At 38.5% G+C, this 20,827-nt stretch overlaps 1 pseudogene; it reads right to left on the bottom strand.

Annotated features, from left to right (window-relative positions):
* Positions 1 to 13,535: 13,535 nt before the first annotated feature.
* LOC126080059 (olfactory receptor 56A3-like) lies at positions 13,536 to 14,483 on the bottom strand (annotated as a pseudogene).
* Positions 14,484 to 20,827: the final 6,344 nt, after the last annotated feature.

Genomic DNA, 20,827 nt, shown 5'->3' with positions numbered 1-20,827 from the left:
TGGTTGCTTTAGACTTTATAGCACACATTTTTAACTAGTCATGCTCTGTCTTCAAGTGATAATATACCAGTGCACATATAGTGTAAGAACCTTACAACATAGTTCCATTTTTCCCTTCCTGGCTTTGTGCATTTATTGTCATGTATTTTACGCTTCCATGAGTTGTAAACCCCATACTACATTGTTATTATTTTTGTTTAAACAATTACCTTTCAAATAATTTAATTAATTAAAAAAATAAAACATACACTTACTCATGTAGTAACCAGTTTTGATGCTTTTCAATTGCTTTGCATAGATGAATATTTCCATCTGGTGTCATTTCATTCTGCTTAAAGAACTTTTAACATTACTTGTAGAGCAGGCCTATTGGTGATAAATTATTTTAGTTTTTATTGTCAAAAAGTGTTTTGTGTATTTTTTTTGAAGGTTATATTTGTGGGGTATAGAATTATAGTTCTTTTTTTCACTGCTGTCCTTTAAAATTGTTGCATCACTTTCTTCTCACTTCCAGTTGTTCTACTAAGAAATCTGCTTTCATCTTTAACTTCCTTTGTATGTATGTAATATATCTTTTTTCCCTCCAGCTTTTAAGATTTTTTTCTTTTTCACTTGTTTTGAGAAACTTGATTTTGATGGCATAGTGGTTAAGTACTACAGGTAGGTGGTTTGAATCCACCAGGTGCTCCCTGGAAACGCTGTGGGGCAGTTCTACTCTGTCTTGTAGGGTCACTATGAGTGAGAATCAACTCGATGGCAGTGGGTTTGGTTTTATTGGTTTGGGGGTAGTTTTCTTCATGTTTCTTATTCTTGATGTTCATGAGCTTCTTGGAACTGAAGGTTTATAGTTTTTTTAATCAAATTTGGCAAATTTCAGCCATTATTTTTTCAAATATATTTTCTCTCCCCTCTTCTGTCTTCTTTCCTTCTAGGACTTCATTTGCACAAATTTTATGCCCTTTCAGTTGTTACTGATGATGGGTTCATTTTTAATTTTTTTCTCTCTTTGTTTTATTTGCTATAGCTTCAGGTTCATTAAACTTTTCTTTCTCCAGTCTACACTTCCCTTAATTCTACCCAGTATATTTTTCACCTCAGATGTTGTAGTTTTTATCTCCAGAAGTTTAATTTTGGTTTTTAAAGTATCTTCCATATCTCTACTTACCTTTTTTAGATATACAGAATGCAGTTACAACAAGTCTTTTAATAACCTTGTATTCTAATTCTGATATCTTTGTGTCTTCTAATTCTGACATCCTTACTTTGAAGAAACCTCTGGGATCAGGTTCAAGGGGACCCAGTTCTCTTGAAAGAGTGTATGTGGAGAGCACCTGGCTGGGTTCAGAGTAAGGACTTCACACACAGAACCCACAGCCTCTCCCTGAAACTCACCCATAGGCCTCTCACTTCTACCTCCAAGTGCTTGTCCTAGAAAAATCCACACATCATCCTTATTTTCTGGTTATTCACACCTTTCTCACTTTAGACTTGAACAAATTGGCAACACACAGCTATTTTCAGTTTTTTGTATACACTTGAAATTTTTGAAAGCAGAGTTTAAGAAATTCATTGAGATGAAAATAATCACAGTTTAATTGGTATTGATTATTACATAAAATTCAAATAATGTTATACTTTACTGTATGCAACATCATTACAATGTTTAAACATGCATAAATTTCATAATTCATTTCCAAATTTCAGTAATATTTTTGAGAATTTTATTGACAATTTCAGTTATTACTGCATTAGTACAGTGAAGTTTCTCTTAAACTAAAAAGAAAAACTACCTTAGGACTATAATAACTCAGGAAAAAAAAATAATAACTCAGGAAGGGTTATCTAATTTAGCATTACTAAATAAAAAAAAATTTATTATTCAGAAATTTGGATTACAACAACATAATGACTTTGCTGAAATGAAGGTAAGATAAAATTTTTTTTCAGAATAAACTTAGCATAATGGATGAATTTCAAATGTAATTTTATGTTATGTCCACTAGTTTATGGATAGAACATACAAACATATGATTTTATATGTAAAAGAAATGTTCTGTTTTGTAATTCAAATTTCAGCTTACCTTTTGAATATTTTATATCACTGGATTCATCGCAGTATGATACAAGGCAACAAGGTCTGTTGCTACTGAAATTGAAAAGTTTTGTATTTTTATTTATTTATTTTTTTATTCTTCTTCTTCAATAGTGCTTTACTTATCCAGGGCCTTTCTGTATAAAGTTAATGATTAGTTTTTCCATATCTTTTTTTTTTTTTAATAACTTTTATTAAGCTTCAAGTGAACGTTTACAAATCCAATCAGTCTGTCACATATAAGTTTACATACATCTCACTCCCTACTCCCACTTGCTCTCCCCCTCTTGAGTCAGCCCTTTCAGTCTCTCCTTTCTTGACAATTTTGCCGGCTTCCCTCTCTCTCTATCCTCCCATCCCCCCTCCAGACAAGAGTTGCCAACACAATCTCAAGTGTCCACCTGATATAATTAGCTCACTCTTCATCAGCGTCTCTCTCCCACCCGCTGACCAGTCCCTTTCATTTCTGATGAGTTGTCTTCGGGGATGGTTCCTGTCCTGTGTCAACTGAAGGTCTGGGGGGCATGGCCGCCGGGATTCCTCCAGTCTCAGTCAGACCATTAACTATGGTCTTTTTATGAGAATTTGGGGTCTGTATCCCACTGATCTCCTGCTCCCTCAGGGATCCTCTGCTGTGCTCCCTGTCAGGGCAGTCATCGATTGTGGCCGGGCACCAACTAGTTCTTCTGGTCTCAGGATGATGTAGGTCTCTGGTTCATGTGGCCCTTTCTGTCTCTTGGGCTCTTAGTTGTCGTGTGGCCTTGGTGTTCTTCATTTTCCTTTGCTCCAGGTGGGTTGAGACCAATTGATGCATCTTAGATGGCCGCTTGTTAGCATTTAAGACCCCAGACGCCACATTTCAAAGTGGGATGCAGAATGATTTCATAATAGAATTATTTTGCCAATTGACTTAGAAGTCCCCACAAACCAGGTTCCCCAGACCCCCGCACTTGCTCCCCTGACCTTTGAAGCATTCATTTTATCCCGGAAACTTCTTTGCTTTTGGTCCAGTCCAATTGAGCTGACCTTCCATGTATTGAGTGTTGTCTTTCCCTTCACCTAAAGCAGTTCTTATCTACCAACTAATCAGTAAAAACCCTCTCCCACCCTCCCTCCCTCCCCTCCTCGTAACCACAAAAGTATGTGTTCTTCTCAGTTTTTACTATTTCTCAAGATCTTATAATAGTGGTCTTATACAATATTTGTCCTTTTGCCTCTGACTAATTTCACTCAGCATAATGCCTTCCAGGTTCCTCCATGTTATGAAATGTTTCAGAGATCCGTCACTGTTCTTTATCGATGCGTAGTATTCCATTGTGTGAATATACCACAATTTATTTACCCATTCATCCGTTGATGGACACCTTGGTTGCTTCCAGCTTTTTACTATTGTAAACAGAGCTGCAATAAACATGGGTGTGCATATATCTGTTTGTGTGAAGGCTCTTATTTCTCTAGGGTATATTCCTAGGAGTGGGATTTCTGGGTTGTATGGTAGTTCTATTTCTAACTGTTTAAGATAACGCCAGATAGATTTCCAAAGTGGTTGTACCATTTTACATTCCCACCAGCAGTGTATGAGAGTTCCAATCTCTCTGCAGCCTCTCCAACATTTACTATTTTGTGTTTTTTGGATTAATGCCAGCCTTGCTGGTGTGAGATGGAATCTCATCGTAGTTTTAATTTGCATTTCTCTAATGGCTAATGATCGAGAGCATTTTCTCATATATCTGTTGGCTGCCTGAATATCTTCTTTAGTGAAATGTGTGTTCATATCCTTTGCCCACTTCTTGATTGGGTTGTTTGTCTTTTTGTGGTTGAGTTTTGACAGAATCATGTAGATTTTAGAGATCAGGCGCTGGTCGGAGATGTCATAGCTGAAAATTCTTTCCTAGTCTGTAGGTGGTCTTTTTACTCTTTTGGAGAAGTCTCTAGATGAGCATAGGTGTTTGATTTTTAGGAGCTCCCAGTTATCTGGTTTCTCTTCATCATTTTTGGTAATGTTTTGTATTCTGTTTATACCTTGTATTAGGGCTCCTAGGGTTGTCCCTATTTTTTCTTCCATGATCTTTATTGTTTTAGTCTTTATGCTTAAGTCTTTGATCCACTTGGAGTTAGTTTTTGTGCATGGTGTGAGGTATGGGTCCTGTTTCATTTTTTTTGCAAATGGATATCCAGTTATGCCAGCACCATTTGTTAAAAAGGCTATCTTTTCCCCAGTTAATTGACACTGGTCCTTTGTCAAATATCAGCTGCTCATACGTGGATGGATCTATGTCTGGGTTCTCAATTCTGTTCCATTGGTCTATGTGTCTGTTGTTGTACCAATACCAGGCTGTTTTGACTACTGTGACTGTATAATAGGTTCTGAAGTCAGGTAAGGTGAGGCCTCCCACTTTCTTCTTCTTTTTCAGTAGTGCTTTGCTTCTCCGAGGCTTCTTTCCCTTCCATATGAAATTGGTGATTCGTTTCTCTATACCCTTAAAATATGACATTGGAATTTGGATCGGAAGTGCGTTAAATGTATAGATGGCTTTTGATAGAATAGACATTTTTACTATGTTAAGTCTTCCTATCCATGAGCAGGGTATGTTTTTCCACTTAAGTATGTCCTTTTGAATTTCTTGTAGTAGAGCTTTGTAGTTTTCTTTGTATAGGTCTTTTACATCCTTGGTAAGATTTATTCCTAAGTATCTTATCTTCTTGAGGGCTACTGTGAATGGTATTGATTTGGTTATTTCCTCTTCGGTGTTCTTTTTGTTGATGTAGAGGAATCCAAGTGATTTTTGTATGTTTATTTTATAACCTGAGACTCTGCCAAACTCTTCTATTAGTTTCAGTAGTTTTCTGGAGGATTCCTTAGGGTTTTCTGTGTATATAATCATGTCATCTGCAAATAGTGATAACTTCACTTCTTCCTTGCCAATCCGGATACCTTTTATTTCTTTGTCTAGCCTAATTGCCCTGGCTAAGACTTCCAACACGATGTTGAATAAGAGAGGTGATAAAGGGCATCCTTGTCTGGTTCCCGTTCTCAAGGGAAATGCTTTCAGGTTCTCTCCATTTAGAGTGATGTTGGCTGTTGGCTTTGCATAGATGCCCTTTATTATGTTCAGGAATTTTCCTTCAATTCCTATTTTGGTAAGAGTTTTTATCATGAATGGGTGTTGGACTTTGTCAAATGCCTTTTCTGCATCAATTAATAAGATCATGTGGTTTTTGCCTTTTGTTTTATTTATGTGATGGATTACATTAATGGTTTTTCTGATATTAAACCAGCCTTGCATACCTGGTATAAATCCCACTTGATCGTGGTGAATTATTTTTTTGATGTGTTGTTGGATTCTATTGGCTAGAATTTTGTTGAGAATTTTTGCATCAATGTTCATGAGGGATATAGGTCTGTAATTTTCTTTTTTTGTAATGTCTTTACCTGGTTTTGGTATCAGGGAGATGGTGGCTTCATAGAATGAGTTATGTAGTATTCCGTCATTTTCTATGCTTTGGAATACCTTTAGTAGTAGTGGTGTTAACTCTTCTCTGAAAGTTTGGTAGAACTCTGCAGTAAAGCCATCCGGGCCAGGGCTTTTTTTTGTTGGGAGTTTTTTGATTACCGTTTCAATCTCTTTTTTTGTTATGGGTCTATTTAGTTGTTCTACTTCTGAATGTGTTAGTTTAGGTAGGTAGTGTTTTTCCAGGAATTCATCCATTTCTTCTAGGTTTGCAAATTTGTTAGAGTACAATTTTTCATAATAATCTGAAATGATTCTTTTAATTTCATTTGGTTCTGTTGTGATGTGGTCCTTCTCATTTCTTATTCGGGTTATTTGTTTCCTTTCCTGTATTTCTTTAGTCAGTCTAGCCAATGGTTTATCAATTTTGTTAATTTTTTCAAAGAACCAGCTTTTGGCTTTGTTAATTCTTTCAATTGTTTTTCTGTTCTCTAATTCATTTAGTTCAGCTCTAATTTTTATTATTTGTTTTCTTCTGGTGCCTGATGGATTCTTTTGTTGCTCACTTTCTATTTGTTCAAGTTGTCGGGACAGTTCTCTGATTTTGGCTCTTTCTTCTTTTTGTATGTGTGCATTTATCGATATAAATTGACCTCTGAGCACTGCTTTTGCTGTGTCCCAGAGGTTTTGAATAGGAAGTATTTTCATTCTCGTTGCTTTCTATGAATTTCCTTATTCGCTCCTTGATGTCTTCTATAACCCAGTCTTTTTTCAGGAGGGTATTGTTCATTTTCCAAGTATTTGATTTCTTTTCCCTAGTTTTTCTGTTATTGATCTCTAGTTTTATTGCCTTGTGGTCTGAGAAGATGCTTTGTAATATTTCGATGTTTTGGACTCTGCAAAGGTTTGTTTTATGACCTAATATGTGGTCTATTCTAGAGAATGTTCCATGTGCGCTAGAAAAAAAAGTATATTTTGCAGCAGTTGGGTGGAGAGTTCTGTATAAGTCAATGAGGTCAAGTTGGTTGATTGTTGTAATTAGATCTTCCGTGTCTCTGTTGAGCTTCTTACTGGATGTCCTGTCCTTTTCCGAAAGTGGTGTGTTGAAGTCTCCTACTATAATTGTGGAGGTATCTATCTCGCTTTTAAATTCTGTTAAAATTTGATTTAAGTATCTTGCAGCCCTGTCATCGGGTGCATAAATATTTAATATGGTTATGTCTTCCTGATCAATTGTCCCTTTTATCATTATATAGTGTCCTTCTTTGTCCTTTGTGGTGGATTTAAGTCTAAAGTCTATTTTGTCAGAAATTAATATTGCTACTCCTCTTCTTTTTTACTTATTGTTTGCTTGATATACTTTTTTCCATCCTTTGAGTTTTAGTTTGTTTGTATCTCTAAGTCTAAGGTGTGTCTCTTGTAGGCAGCATATAGACGGATCGTGTTTCTTTATCCAGTCTGTGACTCTCTGTCTCTTTATTGGTGCGTTTAGTCCATTTACATTCAGGGTAATTATAGATAAATAAGTTTTTAGTGCTGTCTTTTTGATGCCTTTCTATGTGTGTGGTTGACAATTTCATTTTTCCACATACTTTTTTTGTGCTGAGGCGTTTTTCTTAGTAAATTGTGAGATCCTCATTTTCATAGTGCTTGACTTTATGTTAGTTGAGTCGTTATGTTTTTCTTGGTTTTTATCTTGAGTTATAGAGTTGTTATACCTTTTTGTGGTTACCTTATTATTTACCCCTATTTTTCTAAGTAAAAACCTAATTTGTATTGTTGTATATCGCCTTGTATCACTCTCCATCTGGCAGTTCAATGCCTCCTGTATTTAGTCCCTCTTTTTGATTATTGTGATCTTTTATCTATTGACTTCCATGATTCCCTGTTATGTGTATTTTTTTTTTAATTAATCTTAATTTGTTTGTTTTTGTGATTTCCCTATTTGAGTTGATATCAGGGCGTTCTGTTTTGTGACCTTGTGTTGTGCTGATATCTGATATTATTGGTTCTCTGACCAAACAATATCCTTTAGTATTTCTTGTAGCTTTGGTTTGGTTTTTGCAAATTCTCTAAACTTGTGTTTGTCTGTAAATATCTTAATTTCGCCTTCATATTTCAGAGAGAGTTTTGCTGGATATATGATCCTTGGCTGGCAGTTTTTCTCCTTCAGTGTTCTGTATATGTCGTCCCATTCCCTTCTTGCCTGCATGGTTTCTGCTGAGTAGTCTGAACTTATTCTTATTGATTCTCCCTTGAAGGAAACCTTTCTTTTCTCCCTGGCTGCTTTTAAAATTTTCTGTTTACCTTTGGTTTTGGTGAGTTTGATGATAATATGTCTTGGTGTTTTTCTTTTTGGATCAATCTTAAATGGGGTTCGATGAGCGTCTTGGATAGATATCCTTTCGTCTTTCATGATGTCAGGGAAGTTTTCTGTCAGGAGTTCTTCAACTATTTTCTCTGTGTTTTCTGTCTCCCCTCCCTGTTCTGGGACTCCAATCACCCGCAGGTTTTCCTTCTTGATAGAGTCCCACATAATTCTTAGGGTTTCTTCATTTTTTTTAATTCTTTTATCTGATTTTTTTTCAGCTATGTTGGTGTTGATTCCCTGGTCCTCCAGATGTCCCAGTCTGCATTCTAATTGCTCAAATCTGCTCCTCTGACTTCCTATTGCATTGTCTAATTCTGTAATTTTATTGTTAATCTTTTGGATTTCTACATGTTGTCTCTCTATGGATTCTTGCAACCTATTAATTTTTCCCCTATGTTCTTGAATAATCTTTTTGAGTTCTTCAACAGTTTTATCAGTGTGTTCCTTGGCTTTTTCTGCAGTTATCCTAATTTCATTTGTGATATCATTAAGCATTCTGTAAATTAGTTTTTTATATTCTGTATCTGATAATTCCAGGATTGTATCTTCATTTGGGAAAGATTTTGATTCTTTTGTTTGGGGGGTTGGAGAAGCTGTCATGGTCTGCTTCTTTAAGTGGTTTGATATGGATTGTTGTCTCCGAGCCATCACTGGGAAACTAGTTTTTCCAGAAAATCCACTAAAAAAAAATGCAGTCAGAGCCCTATCAGAGTTCTCCCTCCGGCTCAGGCTATTCAGATGTTAATGAAGCCGCCTGGGGAGGGTGGGGGAGGGAACAGAGAGATAGGAGAGTAGCACCTCAGAATATAGCCAGAGTTGCTTGTCTTGCTTGGAATGACTATTATATCTGAGATTCTCGTGGGGCGTGTCACCTATGTGTGCTGGCTGTGTGGAGACTGCCCCCGGGGGGTCTGGCCCGCTGGAGTCACGGTCAGATCCTCCGCTGCCAGCCCCACGCCCAGCGTCAAGGCTCCCCTACTGGGACGGTGCACTCTCGACTCCAAAATCAGTCGCTGCCTCCCAGGGACTTCTCGTCCCTCCAGCCTCGTGGCCGTGCCGCACCCGAGAGCCAGTTGGGCCTCCTCCCGGGGTTAGTTCAGATGGATGGAGCAGCTTCCCGTGCTTGTGCCGTGACCGAGTGTCCCGGCTGGGACGCTGTTCTCCCCGCTCCAAGACCAGTCACTGCCTCCCGGGGACTTCTCCTACCGGCTGCGTCCCACGCCGCCGGTGGAACCGGCTGGTCCCCCTCCCGGGGTTAGTTCAGGGGGGTGGAGCAGCTCTCCATGCTTGTGCCGTACCTGACTGGTATGCTGGCTCCAGGCTCTGGAAACAATCTCTGCTTCCCCGTATTAGTTCGTTCTCCATCTCTAAATCTGTGTTTGTTGTTCAGGGTTCGTAGATTGTTATGTATGTGATCGATTCACTTGTTTTTCCGTGTCTTTGTTGTAAGAAGGATCCGAGGTAGCGTCTGCCTAGTCCGCCATCTTGGCTCCGCCCTCTCAAGTTTTGTATTTTGATCGCAAGAACAAATGAATGAAAAGTCCTTCTTTTAGACATATGTTTTATCGTGGAGTGTTATGGAAGACCCTTGGTCTCCTTAGAGAAACCATGGTCCACATTGAAAGAAATCACCATGGAAATTGCATTGATTATGACCTAAAGGGTCCAAGAGAGTATGTGGTAAAGTGAACAGTAAATTTAGCACGAACAGAAAATTACTGTTCACACTTTAGTATACACTCTGGTCAAGACTTGGAGTTGTGGTCATTATTAACGATGAATAGTAGCAACCTTTGAGAGACTCATTAGAAGCCAGTATTTATGGGCACCATGATGGATGATATAGTAGTACCACGAGTAGTACTGTAACTGGCATTAAATAAATGCTATTAAGGAACTGTAGAGGCAAAATGACCTACATAGTTAATAAAACATGTTCCAAAGGGCCATAGTATCATGAGTAATAGCAGTATTAGTATAGTGTTCTTGTGGTGGGGGATACTGAATTAACTAGTAAAGGCACACTTGGCAATAAAGAACGTGAAGAAATGCTACCTGGACTAACAGGAAGAGATGGAGTCTTAACACTTAAAAGAATCTGATGGGATGATAATTAAATATATAAGAATTTTTTTTCTCTACTCATTCTTCTAAGTTTTCATTGGTAAATCACTTTACTTCACATGGGCCCATAAATTTTGTAAAGCTTTTAAAAAATTAAATTGCTTATATAGACAGGGAACTTGCACACTCTATGGGTACTCTTGAATGTAGTCGAGCATACCCTCCTAATTGACAACATCTATTTTGTGGTGCTTTCTTTGTAAGTCTCTTCTTTAGTTTCTACTCCCTTTGTTTAATCTTTATGCTAGTCTCCTTACCAGAAAGTAAGGATGATGAGGGTTTTTTTTTTCTGGCTTTTTGGTGGGTTTTCTTTTCTTTTTACTATATACTCCCATTCCTTTTATTACAATCTGTAATCAATTCCAAAGTTCATATCTTATTTGAGAGCCAAACTTGTAAGTCCAAGTGCTTATTATACACTTTCACTTGTATGCCTCATGGGTATTCAAACTCAGAATGTCTAAAAGTATACTTCTGAACCTATCCCTGCCTGTTCCATACAGTTGCTCAGACCAGAAACTTGGGATCATGCTTGAAATATGCTCTCTCCCACACTCCTGACATCTAATGTAAACACTCAGAGGACAAAAACCTTGTAGTCCTAGTAACTATTATACATTCATTTAATTATTCAACATTTATTCAATTATTTATTTAACAAACATTTATAGGTCTTTATTTTATTTTTTATTTTTTCACCATATACCAGGAGCCTTGGTGGTGCAGTAGTTAAAGCATTTGGCTGCTAACTAAAAGGTCAATGGTTCAAATCCAGCAGGTGCTCCGTGGGAGAAAGATGTGGCAGTCTGCTTCCATAAAGATTTACAGCCTTGGAGGCAAGATCCTGGTAACTCCATAGACATGTCCAAACTCCCCGGGGGACTGAATTGCTGGGCTGCGGGCTGTGGAGACCATGGTCTCAGAGAACATCTAGCTCAATTCGCACAACATAGTTTATATATATATATAAAAAAAGTTCTACATTCTACTCTACTGGTCTCACCCCTTTGGGAGCAAGGAAGAATGAAGAAAACTAAAGACACAAGGGAAAGATTAGTTGGAAAGACTAATGGACCACATCTACCACGGCCTCCACCACCCTGAGTCCAGTACAACTAGATAGTGCCCTGCTATCACCACTGATTGTCCTGACAGGGGATCGCAAAAGAGGGTCCTGGACAGAACTGGAGAAAAATGTAGAACAAAATTCTAACTCAGAAAGAAAGACCAGACTTGCTGGCCTGACAGAGACCAGAGTATGACATTCTTTCAGCTCAGAAACAAGGTCTCTCTTGAGGTTCTTCCTTCAACCAAAGATTAAACAGTCCCATGGGACAAAACAAGACTAACGGGGTGCACCAGCCCTCGGGCAGGGACTGGAAGGCAGTAAGGAACAGGAAAGCTGGTAATAGGGAACCCAGGGTTGAGGATGGAGAGTGTTGACATGTCGTGGGTTTGTTAACCAATGCCATAGAACAATGTGTGTGCTGTTTGATAAGAAACTAGTTTGTTCCGTAAACTTTCATCTAAAGTACAATTAAAAAAAAAAAAATTACAGTCCTAGAAACCCTGTGGGATAGTTCTACTCTGTTCTATAGCATCTCTGTGAGTCTGGATCAATTTGATGAGAAAGGATACCATATGCCAAGAACTGTTCTGGGCACTGGAATAAGAACAGTGACTATAACAGACAAAAATCCCTGTCCTTATGCTGTTGAAATTTTAGTGAAGGGAGTCTGACTAAACAAATAAATTAGTAAATCTTATGGTCTTTTCAAAAACTAGTTGCTATCAGGTCGATTCTGACTCATGGCAACCCTTTATGTTAGATGGTGCCAAACTGACACTAGGAAGTAATTTGTGTTTCAAGGGAATATTGTTGAGTGCTGTTTTTATTTAAAAAAGTCAATTCTAACTCATAGTGACCCTATAGGACAGAGTAGAATTGCCCCAGACAGTTTCCAAGGAGTGCCTGGTGGATTTGAACTGCTGACCTTTTGGTTAGCAGCCGAAACTCTTAACCACTACAAAACCAGGGTTTCTACTTTTAGTATACTGGCCAGGAAACCCAATGAACTTGAAGGAGAGAGCTATTTGTGGAAAGTATTTTAGGCAAAGGAAACAACAAGTAAAAAGTTCCAGAGGCAGGAATGTGGTTGATGTGTTTGAGACTTTGCTAGACAATTTGGATACAGTATCACTATGAGTCAGAGTCAACTCAATGGCAGTGGGTTTGGTTTTAGTTTGGTTGGATAGAGCGGTCTGAAGCAGGGGATTGAACAGGTCTATGAGGATCAGACTGTGTAGGGTCTTGCAGGCCATCATAAAGATTGTGCCTTTAATTCTGAGATGTGAAGTTATGCAGAGCTTTAGTGCATATCAGTGACATGATTGGCCTGACATATTTTCACTCTATCTGGGCTAAACTGTAGGGAAACAAGTTCTCTCTCTCCATTTACCTCTGAGGGCATTACAGTAACCCAGAGAGGAGATGAAGTGGCTTGAACTTTGTTATAACAATGGAAATGGGGAGAAGTTGTAGGATTCTCAGAAGGTTTTAAAGGTAAGGCTGACAAGATTTATCTGTGGATGAGATATTGGTGATAAAGGAAAGAATGAAATGAGGATGCCTCTGAGGTTTGGGGCTGGAAAAACCGGAAGTATAGAATTAGAATTAACTGGGATAGGGAAACCACAGAGAATTACCCCCTATTCCCTAAATGAACCAAAGACTATTATGCTTCTGTGCTTTGACTTATGATGATCCAGTTTTTGATATGTTATCCTTTGCTATTCTGCCAATCTATCATCCTATGGCCTATGTGTAACCTTCTGGCCCTACCTAGCGAATTCATTTCCTCTCTTCTGGGTTTATTTATGTATTTTAGTCTCTTTTTACATATTTCTGGCTTCTCCACTAGGCTGTGCACTCCTTGAGTAATGGGACCAAGATGTGTTTATATTAGATTCCCATTTCCTAGCACCATGCTGAATACAAAATAACATTCAATAAATATTTTTGAATGCCTAGAGGAAAATGTTAAAGTATAACTGTTAATGTAACATCTTTTAACAGTGTCTTTTTAATGTTACACACATTATTCTAAAGCCTATGCTTGTCTCTAAGTACTGACCTTTCACATTAACCAAACATCTTTAAGCAAGTGTTGATTTTCAATTTCCCTTGGCCCCATTTGGGATTTATTTAGGAGCAGACAATTAAGTTTGGTGCTGAATTTATCAAAATTCATAGTCTCTGGCTTGGGAGACATGGTGAAAGGTTATACATCTATATTCTTAGTCTCTGCTGGGAAGTCATGGAATGGCAAGAAGTAGGATGTAACACCAGATAAGAGGGAAACCATATAGCTCATACCAGGCATGTCCAGAGAGCAGATTAGACTTGTATTTTTCTCCCTCAGTTCCTGCCTCCAATTGTGATTTTGAGTATTCCCGATCCAGAAGAGCAAAGCAAGAACATAATCACTTTCTGTTGTCAATCACCCCTCCTCAGTAATTTCCAAATTCCCTGTTTAATCTCCTGGGTTCTTACCCCATAGACAATGGGATTCAAAGCTGCAGGAATTACATGGTGTAGGACATTAAGTAAGACAGGAATATCAGGGGAAACCTTTTTCTTAGCCATATGGGTGAACACAAAAACTAGCAGGATGGTACTGAAGAAGAGGATGAGAATAAAGTGGGAGCCACATGTGCTCAGAGCTTTAGCAGCTGCCCGCTTTGCCTTGAGTCTAAGAACAGCTCGGAGGATGAAAGTATAGGAGAGAAAGATGAGGATGAGATCAGAACCCAGAAGAGTCCAGGCCACAATTAACTGGTAGATTCAGTTAAGGGTAATATTATCACAGGAAAGCTTGGACACAAAGAGGTTGGCACAGATACAGTTCTCAATGATATTTTTTCCACAATAATGGAGCCGAGCAGAGAGGATGGGGATAGGTGCAGTGAGAAATGTATTCCAGGTCAAGATGAAGACAACAATCTTTGCCACAAATTGGTCAGTGATGATGGATGGGTAGTGTAGAGGCTTGCAGATGGCCACATAGCAGTTGTAGGCCATGGCCAGGAAGGTGCATGATTCCATGGGCAGGAAGTTATTCATAATGAACATCTGGAGGAAGCAGGCAGAGAAACTGATGGGCCTGAGATCAAACCAGAAGATGGCCAGGACCTTGGGGATGACGGTGAGGCAGAGCACAATGTCCAGGAGGGAGAGGAGGCTGAGCAGGTAGTACACAGGCTCATGTAGGGAGGCTTCCAGCCAGATGGTGATCAGGAGGGTGGCATTGGCCCCCATGGCCAGGGGGAAGAGTAGGCTGAGGGGTAGAGACAGCCAGTGCTGCCAGTTGGGAGATCTGACAAAACAGTTCAGGAGGAAATCAGAGACTTCACTAGAGGACGTGTTGTTTCTACAAGGCAGCATTAGCAGTGACTCTAGTGAGGTAGGTGTCTTTGAGTGGCTGAAAAAGACAGAAGGATTAATTCTGCCATAGACCCTGATGACTCTGTACTTAGCCTGTAAGATCTATGAGAGTAAGCATAAAACTCACCTTGTTCATCTCACATTCCTTGTGCCTAGCACACTTCTGTCACATAAGAGACAGCTAATAAACATTTGTAGACTATATGCAAAAGGGTGAGTAAAATGATGCTTTCAGTCTTTCTTCTTTCATCTGTGTTCCATTTGACATTTTCCCTGCTGTGAATTTATCTTTTGAGTTTGTTTGCTTGATTGATTAATATTTAATGAATCAGAAATTATTTAAGCATCAAATATTACCTAAATAAAACAAGTAAAATCAAAGAGACGAAGGCTGAGAAAGTATTTGTTTAAATTTCAAAATATAGAGAAATTAACTAAAGGTTACATGCCATCCATTAAGATTTTTTAAAGATAATAAAATATGAGATCTTCTAGAAGGCTGTTGGACTGGATACATCGAAAAATCTCTTAATGAAAACAAATAAAATCCTATCTATGGCAGTGTCTTCATCTGTATCTTCAGATTCTTAAATATATATATACCTGAACAACTAAATAGACCCATAACAAAAAAAAGAGATTGAAACGGTAATCAAAAAACTCCCAATAAAAAAAGCCCTGGCCCGGATGGCTTCACTGCAGAGTTCTACCAAACTTTCAGAGAAGAGTTAACACCACTACTACTAAAGGTATTCCAAAGCATAGAAAATGACGGAATACTACCCAACTCATTCTATGAAGCCACCATCTCCCTGATACCAAAACCAGGTAAAGACATTACAAAAAAAGAAAATTACACACCTATATCCCTCATGAACATAGATGCAAAAATCCTCAACAAAATTCTAGTCAATAGAATTCAACAACATATCAAAAAAATAATTCACCACAATCAAGTGGGATTTATACCAGGTATGCAAGGCTGGTTTAATATCAGAAAAACCATTAATGTAATCCATCACATAAATAAAACAAAAGACAAAAACCACATGATCCTATCAATTGATGCAGAAAAGGCATTTGACAAAGTCCAACACCCATTTATGATAAAAACTCTCAGCAAAATAGGAATTGAAGGAAAATTCCTGAACATAATAAAGGGCATCTATGCAAAGCCAGCAGCCAACATCACTCTAAATGGAGACAACCTGAAAACATTTCCCCTGAGAACGGGAACCAGACAAGGATGCCCTTTATCACCGCTCTTATTCAACATCGTGCTAGAAGTCCTAGCCAGGACAATTAGGCTAGACGAAGAAATAAAAGACATCCGGATTGGCAAGGAGGAAGTAAAATTATCTCTATTTGCAGATGACATGATCTTATACACAGAAAACCCTAAGGAATCCTCCAGAAAACTACTGAAACTAATAGAAGAGTTTGGCAGAGTCTCAGGTTATAAGATAAACATACAAAAATCACTTGGATTCCTCTACATCAACAAAAAGAACATCGAAGAGGAAATTACCAAATCAATACCATTCACAGTAGCCCCCAAGAAGATAAAATACTTAGGAATAAATCTTACCAAAGATGTAGAAGACCTATACAAAGAAAACTACAAAGCTCTACTACAAGAAATTCAAAAGGACATACTTAAGTGGAAGAACATACCTTGCTCATGGATAGGAAGACTTAGCATAGTAAAAATGTCTATTCTACCAAAAGCTGTCTATACATACAATGTACTTCCGATCCAAATTCCAGTGTCATTTTTTAAGGTGATAGAGAAAGAAATCACCAATTTCATATGGAAGGGAAAGAAGCCTCGGATAAGCAAAGCATTAATGAAAAAGAAGAAGAAAGTGGGAGGCCTCACTCTACCTGATTGCAGAAACTATTATACAGCCACAGTAGTCAAAACAGCCTGGTACTGGTACAACATCAGACACATAGACCAATGGAATAGAATTGAGAACCTAGACATAAATCCATCCAAGTATGAGCAGCTGATATTTGACAAAGGCCCAGTGTCAGTTAATTGGGGAAAAGGTAGTCTTTTTAACAAATGGTGCTGGCATAACTGGATATCCATTTGCAAAAAAATGAAACAGGACCCATACCTCACACCATGCACAAAAACTAACTCCAAGTGGATCAAAGACCTAAACATAAAAACTAAAATGATAAAGATCATGGAAGAAAAAATAGGGACAACCCTAGGAGCCCTAATACAAGGCATAAACAGAAGACAAAACAGTACCAAAAATGATGAAGAGAAACCCGATAACTGGGAGCTCCTAAAAATCAAACACCTATGCTCATCTAAAGACTTCACCAAAAGAGTAAAAAGACCACCTACAGACTAGGAAAGAATTTTCAGCTATGACATCTCCGACCAGCACCTGATCTCTAAAATCTACAGGATTCTGTCAAAACTCAACCACAAAAAGACAAACAACCCAATCAAGAAGTGGGCAAAGGATATGAACACACACTTCACTAAAGAAGATATTCAGGCAGCTAACAGATACATGAGAAAATGCTCTCGATCATTAGCCATTAGAGAAATGCAGATTAAAACTACGATGAGATTCCATCTCACTCCAACAAGGCTAGCATTAATCCAAAAAACACAAAATAATAAATGTTGGAGAGGCTGCAGAGAGATTGGAACTCTTATACACTGCTGGTGGGAATGTCAAATGGTACAACCACTTTGGAAATCTACCTGGCATTATCTTAAACAGTTAGAAATAGAACTACCATACAACCCAGAAATCCCACTCCTCGGAATATACCCTAGAGAAATAAGAGCCTTCACACAAACAGATATATGCACACCCATGTTTATTGCAGCTCTGTTTACAATAGCAAAAAGCTGGAAGCAACCAAGGTGTCCATCTACAGATGAATGGGTAAATAAATTGTGGTATATTCACACAATGGAATATTACGCATCGATAAAGAACAGTGATGAATCTGTCAAACATTTCATAACATGGAGGAACCTGGAAGGCATTATGCTGAGCGAAATGAGTCAGAGGCAAAAGGACAAATATTGTATAAGACCACTATTATAAGATCTTGAGAAATAGTAAAAACTGAGAAGAACATATACTTTTGTGGTTACGAGGGGGGGAGGGAGGGAGGGAGGGAGGGAGAGGGATTTTTACTGATTAATTAGTAGATAAGAACTGCTTTAGGTGAAGGGAAGGACAACACTCAATACATGGAAGGTCAGCTCAACTGGACTGGACTGGACCAAAAGCAAAGAAGTTTCCGGGATAAACTGAATACTTCAAAGGTCAGCGGAGCAAGGGTGGGGGTTTGGGAACCATGGTTTAAGGGGACTTCTAAGTCAATTGGCAAAATAATTCTATTATGAAAACATTCTGCATCCCACTTTGAAATGTGGCATCTGGGGTCTTAAAAGCTAACAAGCGGCCATCTAAGATGCATCAATTGGTCTCAACCCACCTGGATCAAAGGAGAATGAAGAACACCAAGGTCACACAACAACTAAGAGCCCAAGAGACAGAAAGGGCCACATGAACCAGAGACCTACATTATCCTGAGACCAGAAGAACTAGTTGGTGCCTGGCCACAACCGATGACTGCCCTCACAGGGAGCACAATAGAGAACCCCTGAGAAAGCAGGAGATCAGTGGGATGCAGACCCCAAATTCTCATAAAAAGACCATACTTAATGGTCTGGATGTGACTAGAGGAATCCTGGCGGTCATGGTCCCCAAACTGCCTGTTGGCACAGGATGGGAACCATCTCCGAAGACAATTCATCAGACATGAAAGGGACTGGACAGAGGGTGGGAGAGAGATGCTGATGAAGAGTGAGCTAATTATATCAGGTGGACACTTGAGACTGTGTTGGCATCTCCTGTCTGGAGGGGGGATGGGAGGATAGAGAGAGTTGGAGGCTGCCAAAGTTTTCACGAAAGGAGAGACTGGAAGGGCTGACTCATTAGGGGGAGAGCAAGTGGGAGTAAGGAGTAAGATGTATATTAACGTATATGTGACAGACTGACTTGATTTGTAAACGTTCACTTGAAGCTCAATAAAAGTTGAAAAAAATATATATATATACCTGTATTAATATCTATATTTGAATGTCTTGAACACATCCATGAACAGACAAAAAAAAAAAGAAAGAATATCAGGCGAAGAAATGAGTGAAATCCGGAGATTTAAATCAAATGTCCTTGTTGGGTTCCAACTTGAGGGCATTTGTGGCATTACATGAACTTAAGTACCAGTTTCATTACTTCATGGAGCTCTGAGACAGAAGACAAAATCCAGGACCCATTCAGGTGGGGGAATGTGTCAGGTGATTCCCCCATAGAAATAAGATTCCATAACGCTACACCCTCAGTGTAAGTGTGCACTAGAAATAAATCCATTCTTCCACCTCCCTTCTCTGCACCCATACTTGGAACATGAGAGAAAACTAACCATCCCAAAGCTTGTTATAGGGGCAAAACCTCTGAAATTCCTGAGCCATAGACTGGTCTTCATGTGACTTTGCAACCTGAGCTAACACCACTTTGGCTCCAAAAGGAAATTAATTTCATTCCATAGTGGCAGTGCCCTCAGAAAATAACAGGAGCAAGACCAAATCCTTTCTTGAAGAATTAATTTTTCTCCACAAAGAATTCCAACATATAGCTTTCTGAAAAAATTGAATTGATTGCAGAAAAAAAAAATTTTGAATGAAAAAAAAATTGAGTAAAGGTCTGTAAAAATAACAGCAGAATCCAATCTACAAAAACTTGAGCTACGGAGTTATTTGGTAAAGAATATTGAACAAATTTCCTTGCTGGGTTTTAAACAATGAAAGATAAGCTTGATCATACAAGCAAAGGATAAGTATATTTAAAAAAGAATAATTAGTCATGTCTCCCAGGAATGAAAAATATAGTAATTAAAAATTTAAGAGATACATTTAATGGTAGACTGGGCACCAGTTGAAGAGATAGTTACCCAGAAGACTGAATTGGAGGAATTTTTTAGCATGGAGCTTCAATTGGTAAACAGAAAATTTAAAAATATGGCTAAGAGCAAAGACTATGTGATTCTGATTAGACTGAGTCACTCTATCTTTTTTGTCGTGTGGTGATTAAAAAGAAAATGTGTGGGATTAATATTTTGCTAAGGGCACTGGAAACTATAAAAAGTAACAAAGCAGATTTGACAAAGAACTAGATATATTAAAAAACACGATATCAATAATAATAACTCATTGGATAGATTTTAGAAGATTAGAAACAGCTAAAGAGAGTTAATAAACTTGAGGGAGGTCAGAAGAATCTACCCCAGATGTAGCTGGAAAAAAAAAATGCTGAAGAAAGTGTAAGAGAAAGAGGATAAAGTAACACTTCCTAATACATGTAATTAAAGTTCCAGACTGAAGACAAGAGAGAGTGATGCAGGGGCTTTTGAACTTTCCTGAAGAGATGAAATTCATCATTAACCAGATTCGGGAATTCCAATAAATGTCAAGCAGGATAAGTAAAAATAAAAATTCACCTAGACATATCATGGTCTAACTTCAGGTACCAAAGACAAAGAAAAAATCTTAAAGACCAATATGATAAATACAGTCAGAAGTATCCATACAGTGCCAGGCCACTGGCACTAGAATTTATGATTGAGAGTTATACATTAGCTACAGAATTCTGGCCTCTTTTTTGAAGAATACCCTCACTCTCTTTCTCCTAAGCCCCTCTACTTACGTCATTCTATCTTCTGTCTCTCAATTCTCAGGTTTCTTTGCCCAGGTTAATAAGATCTCTCTCACTAGGGGCAACAGTTGTGATATGTTAGGAGTCCTTGTGCAAGAGACCGTTACCAGTAATCTGCCTGCAATATTGTTGATCTTTGTGTCTGGAGGAGGAATACCTGTGTAGTTGTTGTTAGGTGCCATCAAGTTGGTTCTGACTCATAGTGACCCTATGTACAACAGAACAAAACACTGTCCAGCCCTGCACCATCCTCACAATTGTTGCTATGTTTGAGTCTATTGTTGCAGTCACTATGTCAGCCCATCTCGTTGAGGGCCTTCCTCTCTTTCACTGACCCTCTACTTTACCAAGAACGATGTCCTCCTCCAGGGACTAGTCCCTCCTGATAACATGCCCAAAGTATGTCTGACGAAGTCTCACTACCCTCACTTCTAAAGAACGTTCTGGCTGTACTTCTTCCAGGACAAACTTGTTCACTCTATCAGTTCATGGTATATCTAATATTCTTCATCAACAACATAATTCGAAGGCATCAATTCTTCTTTGGCCTTCTTTATTCATTGCCCAGCTTTTGCATGCATATGA

The sequence above is a fragment of the Elephas maximus genome, chromosome 7, assembly GCF_024166365.1.
Source record: "Elephas maximus indicus isolate mEleMax1 chromosome 7, mEleMax1 primary haplotype, whole genome shotgun sequence".
In the NCBI taxonomy this organism is placed as follows: Eukaryota; Metazoa; Chordata; class Mammalia; order Proboscidea; family Elephantidae; genus Elephas; species Elephas maximus.
The sequence above is the reverse complement of the archived record's forward strand: the minus strand, read 5'-3'. Positions and strand labels throughout refer to the sequence as shown.